Source organism: Stylophora pistillata, chromosome 1 (assembly GCF_964205215.1).
Source record: "Stylophora pistillata chromosome 1, jaStyPist1.2, whole genome shotgun sequence".
In the NCBI taxonomy this organism is placed as follows: Eukaryota; Metazoa; Cnidaria; class Anthozoa; order Scleractinia; family Pocilloporidae; genus Stylophora; species Stylophora pistillata.
In genome coordinates, this window is record NC_142519.1 from 38036481 (window position 1) to 38050651 (window position 14171).

The window sequence follows — 14171 nt, forward strand, 5'->3', positions numbered from 1 at the left end:
GGGAGGGACAGAAACAGTCTCGCACAGAATTGCATTCCTTGCAAATGAAAAATTTAGAGTCAGTGGAGAAAAGAATCAACGACGAGCAATAAAACACCACCGGTCTAATTCTACATTCCCGCCCCTATGTCCCCCGGTCCGCTCTCACAAATCTATCACCCGCCAAACGAGGACTAGAAGCTGACCTCTGGAAAGAAACTCTGAACTATAAACCTCGCAGTACGAAATCTATGCCATAGCTTGAGGCATGGTCTTTCTGGTTTGTTGAATCCCGAAGGTTAAATTTGACTGAAAACAAACGTTTTTATGTGGAGAAAGTTGGCACTTTTTTCAGGTTTCATCAAGGCGAGAGAAATCGATAATAGACTATCGTATTCAGTCTCGTTTGATTTGTAAAAATCATATCAGAAAAGTGATTTTGACGAAGTTTGCACTGTCCAGAGCCAAGTTTTATTGAACGTAGAACTGCCGAAAGTGATCACTGATTGTAACCATACACTGGATCTGACTATCACTAGAAATGATAACCACATCGACGTGTGTCGGCCACGATCTTAGGATCGCGGTCTAACAAAGAGCGCACAGCACCTGCATTATTGCAATTTATAACTTAAGCGAAACATTACTTTAACTCGATAAAGAACCTGATGGAAACACTTGCACTGTTACATGGTGCTTCGACAGCTTTCTTGATTTTGTTAACAACATTTAGATTGGGGTGAATCCCAAGTAACTGCTCTTTAGAGTAAATAGAAACTCAAATCGACGACCTTATGAATTTCATAAGTTACTCTACTACACGATAACAGTCCCATTTGTAAAAGCGAAAAAAAGTGAACTGATCCAGTTGTATTTGAATAATCTCTAGTTTTTTTAGTCTAATAAACTCCTTTTTCATTGTGATTGCCATCTCAGTAATAATTTAGTTCGAGTGCAGTACAAATATAACCTGACAGTGACATTCCGATAACAGTCCGATGTGTAAAAGTAAAAAAAAAAGTGAGCTGATTTAGTTCTATTTGAATAATCTCTAGTTCTTGAACGCTATCTCAGAATCGAAGTACTCGCTATGTATGAGTATGTTCTTCATGGTCATAATGCTTAAACTACAATAAAACTCGAGGGGTATTCAATGAAAAAAAAAATCGGTTTGTTGATTTAAATTTTAAATGGTTTGGCAGAAAGTCGGACGCAAACGGCCGTTGTAGGCTTTAGCTTTTTCAATAGCTAGGTTTAAAACTCGCGGGCAAAGCGTGATAAAACGAAACAATAGCACAAACAGTAACTGGCGAGGCCTTTGTTTCGTAACTCCGCTCTGACAAGTTAATAAGCTAGAGCAGTATTCCCTGTGGGTGAAAGGGCGCCAGATCTCTTCCAATAAAAATCAACCAGTTTATGCTTCGATGCTAAGAGTACAGATCTATAATTTTTCGCTACAAGTTCGGGTGCAGTACGAAGATAACCTGATAGTGACATCCACTGAATTGTTGGACCGAGCTTCAAAGATCAGAGTTTTTCATTTAATTACACTTGTGCAAGTGTTTCTGGCACTTTTAGCGATCGTCACTTATCTAGCAACAAATTTGTATGGAAGCGATTAGAGAATATAGAAATGATAGAGAATCCAAACCGCCGGCAGCTCAGTCCCAAGTTCATAATACGCTGACGCCTGGTTTTTAAATAGTGGCTGATTGACACCCGTTCCCATCGACATATTAGTTGGAGCATCTTGTTTGCTCAAATCAGCAATCCTTGAAAAAAAAAAAATCTTGCTGATTCTTGGAATATTTCCGTCACGACTGTTTCGGTTTCGGAGACTAGCTAAGGGCCGAGTTAATTTGAAAAAATTAGATAGCAAGACGTTTCCTTTAATACCTAAGAGAATGAATGAATGACACCTTTATTTAAAAATTAATAGAAATCCCAACATCAGGGTAGTCCCATCAGAACGAAAAGCTCTGCTATCAATAGGAGCCCTGGTAAATAGGATCCAAAAATAAATATAACAAAATAGAAAATTTATACAGTATAATATTGCACAAAATTCTAATTAACGTGACTATTATAAACAACACATCCATGATAGAAAAAAAAGATTTCTTGGCTGTTTCAGTTCTAACGAGAGGCAAATGAAGCAAATTTCCCTGTCTTGTTCTGGTATTATTAAAATTAAAAAATTGAGGACAATTACCAGAAATACATTTATTAACCAGTTTAAAAGTATGTTCGTCTCTTTTCGACTGCAATACAGGCCATTTAAGATCCATTAAAGCTTGACCACTATCCTTAGATTTTGAAACAATTTTCGATGCCCTTCTTTGAAATTTATCCAGCAGTCTCGCTTTGCTCACTCCTCAACAATTCCATACAGTGTCACCATAGTCAAATATTGGACGAATAAATGATAGATACAAAGAGTTGGTAGCATGACAAGTTAAATCTCTCGGCAATCGAGATAGCATACCTAGCCTTTTGCCAGCTTTAGATATAATGTGCTGAGTGTGGGGAGCCCAAAAGATTTGGTAAAGATAGCCTCATCAAATATAATACCAAGATAAGTGAACTTGTTCACCCGTGTTAAACTTTGTCCGTGAAAAGTAATATCAAAGTCGTTATGTTTAGACAGCTTAGAATGAGTTCCAAACAGCATGGCTTCAGATTTGGTGGTATTAAGAAATAAGCTATTCACTCGAAGCCATTCGCCCAATGTATTTAGGTCTTGATTCAGATTATCCTCGATGACTTTAGAGTTAAATCAGACACAAAACAGAACAGTAGTCATCAGCGTACATGAGCACATGACAAGACTTAATGCAGAGGGGCAAGTCGTTAATATAAATAACAAAGACTAAGGGGCCCAAAATAGAGCCTTGCGGCGGAACACCAGATGTTATGTGTAGAGGATAAGACGGAACACCACCAACGCCAACAACTTGGATGCGGCCAGACAGACAGTCTTCAAACCAGTTCAGTAATCTTTGCTTTTGGTTCCAAAAGAGCGCAGTTTCCTCAACAAAATAGAATGATCGATTGGGTCGAATGTCTTACGCAAGTCCACAAAAGCTGCTTCCGTCATGAAACCCAGATCAATATTTCGCCGGATTGTGCCCGCGAAAGACAGAGCTGCAAATGTTGTTGAGTGTTGTTTGCGAAATCCACTTTGGAATGGACTGAGTAGATGGTTTTCTTGTAATTAAATAGCCCACTAGTTGAGTATGCACCACTCGTTCAAGTAACTTAGATATTGTAGGTAAGATAGATATGGAGCGATAATTGTTAACATTGTCTTTCCTCCCTTTCTTAAATAATGGAATAACGTAGGCAGCTTTCCAGTCGTCAGGAACTTTGCTCTGAGACAGTGAAGGATTAACTATTACTGTAATAGGTTTTGTAACTATTGCAGAAGCGTCCTTTAGAAGTCTTGGTGGAATATTATCTAAGCCCACAGCTTTGCCTGATTTAAGTCGTCGGATTTCAGACAGAACAGCAGTTTCAGAACTATCAGTAAACAGAAAAGTAGCATTCGTAGCTTCTGTTAAAGATATACTTGACGAGAGTTTCGATGCAGCATTTATAATAATAATAATAATAATAATATACGTTAATTGAGGCTCCCCGTTAGGGGCTTTTCAGCCACAATGTAGACTAACTAAGAGCTTAAAAATCCCCACTGGCAGGAGGCAGACCAGTGGGCTATTTACAGAGCGCAGCCAAGGAGTTGAACTAGGGGGCATCCGAGAACAAATCCAGTGAGTGGCAGGGTGGAGGACTTGAACCCGGGACACCGGATTACAAGTCCAGCACCCTAACCACTCGAATTTCTTTAAACTGTTCGCCAGAATGAGTTGGGATCGCCAGTATTCTCGTCGATAAGCCTTCGATTGTATTTTTCCTTTTCCTTTCTTATTAAATTGGTAACTCGATTTCTTTGAAAGCGCTATCTTTTCCAATCTGAGGGAAGTCCGGTAGTGTGAGCTTTTTTCTGTAAACAATCTCTCTGTCTCATTTGACGTTTGATAGAAATATTGAACCAAGGACAATTGTTTAAACCCCTAACGCGTTTAACAATAGTGGGGGCGTGACGTTCTGCTATGTTGGTAAATTTTTCTTTGAAGGACTGCCAAAGCTCATTAACGTCCTTATTGTTACCGTGGTCATTTGGAAGAACAAAATTTGTGTTTTTCAAATCCTCGAGGAATTTATCTGGGTCGTAAATTGCATAATTTCGAAATGTTTTCAGTTGCGGTGGAGCTTTTTTCCAATTGATCTTTCTCACACAAAAAGTCATTTCATGATCGCTTAAGCTAGCACCAGTGACGATCCCAGAGACTTTAATGTTTTGCGGATGGTTTGTAGCGATCAGATCAATCGTGGTTCTAGATTCCGCGGTGACTCTTGTGGGCTCCTTGATGGTTTGAGTAAACTGCAGTGATTTAAATAAAGATTTAAGATGTTTACATTCTAGGATAGTTGTCCTTTTCGACGCGAAGTCGGTGTTCCAATCCCAAAGTAAAACTACTTTTTGACCCTTTGAAACAGTAGTGCTAAGGGTTTTATTCATTTTTTTTAACAAAAATCTTTATCATAATAATTAGATGAGATTGGAGGTCGATAGAAACAACCAGTCAAAAAACTGCGTGACTTTGGAGGGAGAACTTCAAGCCAACATCCTTCCATGTCGGGCCTTTCAAGGTCTTCTCTTCTGTCCACCATACCATCATTGCGAACGTAAAACGCTACGCCTCCACCAAGAGACGTGTCACTTTATTCGCTGAGGGGATGCTATGCACCCAGTCTGAGCGTTTCTCTCATATGCTAGGCAAAGAGAACATTCCAATTGTAAGGGGCGTAAAGATGGTGCGTTTCTCAACCATTGTCGATGAAATAAGTATGTGTTTGGGCGAAAAACTGTAATACTGAGAATGACTTTAAAAGCTAGTATATTTAGAAACAGTCGGAGACTGGCCTCTCAGTCTTCAGATCCAAAGAGTCCTCAAGATCTAGAACTGACGAACAGTAAGAATAGCGAGATCTGATAGACCTTAATTGAAGCTATTCCACGGTCACTGATAGGCTCAGATGAATTATACTAGCTTACTTTTAGGTATGATGCTGTGGTCAGAGCATCGACTATAATTCCGGCATAATTACTAAAATCTTTGAGCGTAGATGCGTGAAACTGCGTTGCAAAAATTCAGAGAAATCCTGAATTATTTGTAAATGTGATAATCTAATCAGAGAATTTTATCTTGACATGTTGCATGGCTTCTGTGAAACCTAATCAACCAATTCTGTTTAACGTACTTCTTCGAATAAGCACCTGGGCACTTCAAAATCTCGGCTGAAAAAAGGAAGCTCATTGGAATGAGGGTGCTTCATAGGAGTGGCAACTTATTAAGAAACTGAAGCTTAAAATTTTGAGATAACGTGGCAATAGGAAGAGGTTTTATTTTTATTTAGGAAAGCTAGGAGGAGAGGGGGGGAGCGGATTATCAACTAGTACTGAACGCTTTCTTAAAAAGGATTGTTCTTTCTTAGTAGTAGCTAGGCTGCTACAAGATCTGATTGTTAACGGCAACGAGCACTATAATATAGGAGCAGCATAAACAAAAGCACGATCCCCAAGTGTAGAGCAGGTGACCGTAGAACGAACAGAAGAGATTTTGTAGACCAGCGAAGAGCATAGTTGGAGGCAAGTTTTAGAGATAGAAAATATTACATTTGTTTAACGACTTAAAAACATAAAGAAGCAAATTTTCAATTGAACTCTGAATGATACAGGAAGCAAGTGTAGGTCTAGGAGAGCCGGTGTAATGTGTTTAAATTTCAGAACACGTTACGCTGAATGTGCTTCTTTCGTCTCGTGTGATCAGGGAACCTTTTTGAACCCTAACCTTTCTTTTTGTGGAACGAATCTTATTGTCAAGTTGCTTTGGAGGCACTCCTATTAATATTTCACGGCAAACATTGCTGTATAAACTTTACATAAAAATGACGAACATTTAACTCATATAACCTGTTTAGTTGTCCATGACATGATGTGGTATTTTTGATGATCTGAACTCCGAGTTCTAGGCAAGCAGGTAGTTCAAATTAATTCTGTCCTACCGTCATTTTCTTTTAAGAGTTTGGAAAGCATTCTCTTTGTCATATTTTTTCATCATATTCACAAGAGGACAGTTTTTCTACCAACATGCATCTCACGCTATATGCCGTTTTTAAGTCACTTTTTCACGCTAAGGAAATCAGTGAAATCAAACGTTGGAGCTTGTTTTAACAACGATCAGCCTCAGGTCTGGAATCATCAGTCTCTGTCGAAAACTGCAATAATTAATTCCTCGTGCGTTGTTACCAGTGCCATGTGTTAATGACAAGTCAACGTTCCACATTTTTTGAGAGCATTGACTGAGCATTAATTACAGAGGTTACCTTGTTTTTGGCGAAGATTTTTCTCATAAAATGGATTAAAGGCAGTTTGAAATTATAAAAGTTTATCTCTATACTGATATGTGGCAGTCTATAATGTATTCACTTGTGTCCTATTGTACCTAAAAAATAGAAATTTTACATTTTATTTTGTTGAACCGATGCCGAGTTATTAATAAGGGTCAAAAACCTTGTGAAGTGTTCTAATTTCTTCAGCATGCGGGTTACATTACGAGTCCCCCGGTTTGTTTATTTCAATCTCTTTCAATTTTATTTGTGTATTAGTTGCCTTATACGTTTTAGGGAATTAAATAGGTTTCGGGCGCATTAATCATTACTTGAATCAGTAATTCTTTTATTTTACTTGGTTGGAAATTTCGACGGAAGACTTAGTTTTCTAATTGTAAATGATCATTGTAATTGATTGATATTATTTAATCCTTCTCGGCAGCCTAAAGGGTTGTTCAAAACTACGGATCATAACGATTCGTAAAACTGACTTGTCGATCCGTATAATCAGTAAGAGTCGTGTAATTTATTCACGAGTCGAAAAAAAAAAAACAAACTGGCACTACTGTTAAAATTTATGCTAATCATGATGAGGTGTAATCGACTGCGGTAAGAATGATTGATCTCGGGTTATCGAAAAAGGCTCTTTTCCTATTAGAAAAACTCTAGAGGCTTGGCACACCTCTGCCATCAAGAATACGGACAATAACTCTGAGCCGATTCCTAATCAGTATAGCATTTTTTTAAAACAATAGCCACCCTTTCCATATTTTTTCTTTGTTCTTTTATCACCTTTATCTCGTTTTTTGTATATATTTTACCTATTTACATTTCGTGTTTTATCCGTGGAAGGCTGTAGATCGACAGCCGAAAGCTTATGTTTTTCTAAAATTTTTGGCCAAAGAACGTTTTCACTGTGTTTTAATGTCTCATCTTGGCTGCGCTTCAATTTTCAATAATTTTGCATTGATAAGAGAGTTAAATGGTTTCTTTCAAGAGAGCAAATAAAGCATCTGATTTGCTGTTATTTGACAGCATTACAAGATCCAGCGGGTTAGAGATAGTCATCTGCAGATAAAGGAAACCTTCGTCTGAGATTCGTTGCAGATCAAGAGATTGTAGACTGCAGTTTATACTCTCTTAGTGCAGATTGCATCCTGGGGAAATCCATGTGTTGCATAAACAGTATTTAGTTCAAAGCTGTTGTAATTCTACTTCAAAGCTTCTTTAGCTGGAAAAGACTCGTTCGCTTTTGTTGAATTGAATCTTTTAGTCAAATATCCCTGATTTCTTGTTTTTGGGTTCACCTTGTTTTCGTTTTTTGTAGTGACTTGTCCTATAACCAACTGGAACAGCTGCCTCCAAGAGCTTTCCACGAAAATGAATACATTAAAGAACTGTGAGTAGACTGATTAATACAGCTGTTATAGGGCTACTAGTCATAAGACTCTCTTAAACGAAATGATGTGTGTGAAATTTATATGGCCATGTCTCTAAAGGAATGGATATCACCAAACTGTAGTAAGTGATCGGCTAAAATCGATATTAATCATAGTCCATAACGAATTTCTAGTTCGATGTTTGTAACATTTATCCTAATAAAGTGACATATAAAAAACTATGGGAAAAAACAAAAAGAGTTCTTTAAGCTCAGAGTTATTTTAGCCCTAATTTGAAGGGCATCAACATAAGCTCGTTTCAAACTGAAAACCAAGTCAGTATTTCTACTTCAAACGTAAATATGTCTTCTCAGTTTTAACAATTGTAACCAGAGGTAATTTTTCTGAAGCACATGTTACAAATTCACAATGTTAATTGATGGAATTGAAACTACGAAAATATAAATCTTTTCTGAAGTACATATTAAGAATTCAAAATGCTGTACATTCAGGATGAACGTTTTCTGAGATGATCAGTCAAAGATCACAAGGCTGAATGAGAACTGATGGATGGTCAAACTATCATCTGCTTGTACCCTCAGCGGCGTGCCGCAGGGTAGCATATTGGGTCCTTTGCTATTCTTAATTTACATTAATGATCTACCCAACTCCTTGCGGGGTGCCGTACCAAGAATGTTTGCCGATGACACCAATCTTACGTTATCTGCTAAGACGTTAACAGAGCTTAAGCTAGCTCTAACCCCTGAATTAAATAACCTTATCTGTTGGCTGAGAGCTAACCAGCTTAGTCTAAGTGTTGCTAGAACAGAGCTAATGATTATTGGATGAAGAAAATGACTATCTGCCCAATATGACAATGTAGAAATCAGAACTGATGACCAAATTATCAAGAGAGTCGATAAGACCAAATCCTTGGGTCTTAATTACCAAACATGCTCAGCTGTCTTTGCGTAAACACTTTGAAGAGATTTGCAAGAAAGTCTCTTCAGCTATAGGCGTCCTAAAACGTGTGCAGTCCTTTATATCCAAAGAAACTCCAATTCAAATTTATAACGCTTTAATTATGTCTCATTTTGATTAATGCAGCCTCTTCTGGGACTATTTGAGTGGCTACTTGAGTGATAAGCTCCAAAAATTACAGAATTGTGCAGCCAGTTATTACAAAATCTCTCTTTGATATGAGCTCAAACCAACTTCTCTCCACTCTCGACTGAGAGAGGCTATCTCTTCGACGAAAGAAACAAAGTGCCTTAATGATGAAAAAACCGTGAATGACCTTACTCCCGAATATCTACAAATTATTTTCTCTCGGCGTCACTCTGCTTACAACTTAAGAAACTCTGAGGGAAGGCTGACCCTGTCCACTGAAACCAAGCACCAATTATTTGAAACGAAGCTTCTCTTATAGCGGGGCCATGTTGTGGAATAACTTGCCCAAAAGCTTAAAAAAATGTTTCACATGTTGAGCATTTAAGCGAAATATCAAGAAGCTAGCTGATATATCGGATTCCCACTCGGCAATCATGCAAAGCAGTCATAATTAGTCTTAGTTTTTAACTTGAGCTTAACTGATGATTTCCAGTGTTTAAATAAAGATTTAGTTACTTAATCACTTACATAAACCAAATAAAATAATTAACTGGTGTTGTCCTACTAGTCGCTGATTCAGTCTAACTTGTTCTTCGGCACTCGGCCAAACTTCTTGTGAAGTGACTCAAAACCTGCGTCGACTGAATTTATCAACAAGAGTAATTAGCCTGTGTTCGCGTTTACCTTGCGCGATATTTACGAACTTTCTCGAAATATCTTAAGCACGCTTTAGGCAAATGCTTACAGAAAGGGCTTTCGATAGGTTTAGAGCAACGCCCCAAAAATAATTTCCACGAACAGCTGAAAGATGAATCACCCTTTAACTTAAATTATTGGCCACGCGCTAAACAGCTCCGAGAGTGTAAACAACACATGCGTGAGCCAATTACGTAAAGGAAAACGACACGCACGCGCAGTGTTGTAGTCGCAGGCACTGCTTTGTATTGGTTTTAGTGCGCGCGCGCAGCTTGATTGCTGTAGTTACATTAGGCCCGAGTGAAAAAATCTGCTTCGTTCTCTTCACTGATTCAGAGTTTGTTGTAACAAAGCTGGATTTTGAACAGTTGTTTTTTTTTTTCCCGTTTGTACAGGAGGCTTATAACAGAAGTAGTTCAGTTAAATTCTTGAGCCATCACAGGGGAACAAATTGAATTAATTTACTTTTCCGTCCTTTGGTTTACCTGTGTAAGAAACCACGCGGGGTGTTAAAAAAACACGAAAAAAGTTTTCAAACCATGCGGTGCAGCGGAATGGTTTGCAGACCTTTCGAGTTTAAAGCTAAGTCTTCGGATTAAAGTTTTTTTTAGAGAAAATGGCAATTTAATTCTCATTTTGTCATCAAGTCGCTGTTCTCAAGAAAACCATCAAAAAGTGCGAGAAACCAATCAAAGCGCCCGAAACTCATTAAATTGCCGGCGAGACGAGCAAAACGTGAAATTAAATTTCAGTGAATGAAAGCACACCAAGAGCCCCAGCGTAAAAGAAACAAGGCGAGCTGACTTTGCGGCCAGACTTGGTCTACCTTTGCAATTGTGAGCTGATAATCTGCATGGAAAGTTCGCAAAGTTTGCAAGCCTAGGAGGCAGTTTTGATATTTCCAGAGCTTTTTTATCTTAATAAAGGTCAGTTGCCAGTTGAATCTTTATCGGAGGACAACATTAAGCCGTGTGCGCTTGTTCAAGCGCCGTTCAGCTATTTTTTTAGATCGCAGTACACTATTTTCCGTTTGACCACATTTGTTTCTATTACCTTCGCTTTGATTACAGCCTTCACGGAGTCCTCGTTTAAATGTAGAGACGAAAGAACATCCAGTTGGGCGAGGAAAGTTTTTTTATTTTCTTAAAAAACGATTTCAGACTTTTTAGCTCGAGAACGCGACTGTTTATCCCCACGCAAATCCTTATATTTCGGCCATTGCATAATTTAAACTTATCATATAGCTGGCAGAGCTCGTGGGCGATTGGAAGCGAATCTTTGTTCTGATTGACTACCCGAAAGGGAAATATGGGCCCATCTTGCTTGTTCGGGATTATCCTAGAAAGAAAAAAAGTGCGTGGACTTGTCTTATAAAGATCGTAACTTTTGGACAACGTCAGCGATGCAAATAGCGGCCGGCAAAAGACAGAAAAAACAAGGAAAAGACCAGCGACCCTCGTGGGTTTATTGTGCTACAAACATAGTTGCCTTTCATTCCCTGATCTTGAAATAATCAAGTAATTTTTTTGTAAAAACATTGCCAAATTGCAGCCAAACAAATGTGCGAAAAACAGCTTGAATACAAGAATTGAAATTGTTTACGCCGCACGACAAAATAATGCCATATCTATCGTTAGGACTAATGCCGTCGTCGATTTTAAGACTTTTAGGCCCTTTTCTTTCTATTACAATAATCATCTGTACATTTGCTCTTCTAATGGATGAAGCAAAGGTGAGAAAAACCATCAAGATCATTTTAGTACGGCGCGGCAACAGACGTCATTCTCAATGATGTTGATTACTCCATGTATTGGAGGAAAAATCTTAGCCATATCACCACCATCTTCCCCCCCCCCCCCCCACCTCCCATTCTCCACTTTGGGGGACAGAAGCAAATCCAGTGGGGAGCTGAGGCTGAAGATAACGCGTTTAATCTAAGTTTCAATGCATAAATTAATTGTCTAACAGACCAGAATCGAGTGAGTGAATTTTCCTTCCATACCAAAACCTCAAAGTATCATTCATGTCATTATACAGATGAAAAGTACCAGGAGTAAAGAAAACTTCAATTTGGAACCGCGATAGGCATTTTTTGCGCTAGATATTGCTTTAAGTATCAACCTTTTTTTCCTAAAGAAGCAGTTTTTAGTCTGAAATGGGAGTGATCTTCGTAATAGATAGAGATAGATAGATAGTTTATTAATAACCGATTTGTAACCAAAAGTTGAATTAAACGATTATTTACCAATTTTAAATATCGATAATTACGTTAAATAGACTAAATGTATTAAAACAGCAATAAGGACACTAAGTATATGTTCTAAAAAAACGGTTACTTAAAACCGTTGAAGCCTTAAGGGCATTGATGGTAATAAAACTATTACGAAACCTGTTCGTCTTAAAAACCGGCTTAAACTTCCGCATATTTCTTAAGTTAAAGGTACATGTGTTGCGAGCAGGAAGAAGTTCATGGAGCTTTTTCTGTTCATTCTGTAAAACTTTCTTAAATAGTCTATCAACTAATCTCTGAAGGTGATCTCAAAGTTTAGTCAGGCCTGATTCAACCAAGGCTTCATTATATAAGCAAAGAAGAAAAATAATGCGCATAGCCCGCGTTATTTTTCGCAGTAGGATTCTAAAACTTCCACAAAAAATGGGAGTACGGAAAGATTTGGAGTTTTTTCTCTTTAGTTAGTTTGTTCCGTTACTTCTTTTTTTATTTTCTTATAGTTCGTATAAACTCCAACAGTTAGGAAAATGCAAGAAGGCAAACAGTCTAGTGTAACGAAGTTTCCAGAAATCGAGAGAACAATTTAGAAAATTGAATTACCACAACACAATGTTTACAAGCTGTGCTAGAAACTTCTCCTTATTCCAGAATGAATGAATGAAAGCCTTTATTTAAAGAGGGTAGCACTTAATAGCCAGAGGCTAATCATAAGCGTTTACAATGTTCTGACTGGTAAAAATGGTGTTTTAGAATTAGATATGACTTAATCGGCAACTATAAAAAAGGCTCGAGATTATAAGATTCAGCAAGATTCTCAGAAGTTTAAGATAACACTGTAAAGTTATGTCGCAGACCAATAAAGTGTTTTAAGTGGAAAACAGGAATCTTCTCTTGACTTCGTGACATCTGGGTTCGACTCAGTTGCACGTAGATACCGAATTAAAATTTCTCGTCACAATGGATCAATTATTCATTTTTCATTAAACAGTCAACGAGAAGTCTACTTTTGTTTTCAGTCTGTGTTTTAAGTCTTCATCAAAAGCATTAAAGTAAATCAAATAAAGCCATTAATTCTTTACTAATATTGTTTTCTTGTTGTCGATACAGATTCCTGAACAACAACAAATTAAGGAGTTTGTCCACTGATCAGCTACCTAAATATACTTCGTTTTGGACAAAATTTGAAAACCTGTAAGTTTGGTAGTTTTAGATTTTCGCTTCACTTGCGATGACTTATGCTAACGCTAAAGGTCCATAGTGCGGTCATCAACACAACCTTTTCCAAGACGGAAGCTGATAACTTTAAACCAATGAGTGTTAAACCGCACAGAGAATTTGCACTAGTGCTGCAAGAACCATCCTTTATTAGGTAATATTAAAATTGTTTATTTAGCGAGGTGTGTTTAAGGTCGAGCGAGTGCAAATTCAAATTAGGAAAAAAAAATATGAACAAAAACTGCTACTTGAGTCTAAGAATACAAATAAGGTCTTTCCAGTATTTTCCTCATAAATCGAATAGTATTATTTCAAAACCTTTTTTTTTCCAGCGTGTTTACTCCTTGAGATATGTTGTACTTTACATTTCCTGCTACGGGAAACCATCTACTTAACTCCTTCTGAAAACACTCCTGTGTCGTAAGACGTTACAGGTGCATATTTTCCCCGTCTACTAAGTCTTCTCTGTACTAGTTAGCAGGGGAAGTTCAAGAACTCATGCAGGTCTCGCAGTTTGGACTTGAAAGAGCCAATTAACCCAGAAATGTGGGCAGTAAACAGTCACTTATAGTCGAGCATTTTGTTATCGACTCATGTGTACATGTAATCGCGTCCTCTGTACGTTCAAAAAGGATTTCAAGAAGTCTTAAAAGTCATCCATGCTGTCAGTTTAAGAAAAGACATAACAATTTTGATTTTGAAAGACATGTTTCGACGTTTTTTCTGACAGTTTTAACTTTATTAATTATAACGCAAAGTTCAAAAGAGGAAAAGTTCAAAAGTGACGGTTCAAGAATAAAAGCAATAAAACCTAAGATGACAGACTAACTGTTGAGAAATGCCTTTCAAAATCCAAAGTGTTCATTGTGTAATCTTTAAAAGACTACACAGTGTGTATCTGCTGCTCCCCTAATGCCAATGTATTTTTTACAGAACCCTGGACTTCAACAAACTGGAGACTCTACCTTCTGATATATTCCAGCGTTTCAAGTTCTACGATCTGTAAGTAATTGGTCTTGATGCTTGAGACAGTTGGCTACCGCTGAATTGGATTAATTTTCCGTTTACCCAACTTGAATGGCAATCAACAAACTCAATTTGAAAAG

At 37.7% G+C, this 14171-nt stretch overlaps 1 protein-coding gene across 1 annotated transcript in view; it reads left to right on the forward strand.

The window, feature by feature from the left end:
• Positions 1 to 14171, forward strand: part of LOC148742367 (uncharacterized) — a 63816-nt gene that overhangs the window by 44237 nt on the left and 5408 nt on the right. The window contains exons 3-5 of the mRNA XM_088755685.1: positions 7763 to 7834; positions 12958 to 13041; positions 13999 to 14067. The gene's annotated coding sequence lies outside the window, so the exon portion shown is untranslated. The remainder of the gene's footprint in view (positions 1 to 7762; positions 7835 to 12957; positions 13042 to 13998; positions 14068 to 14171) is intronic.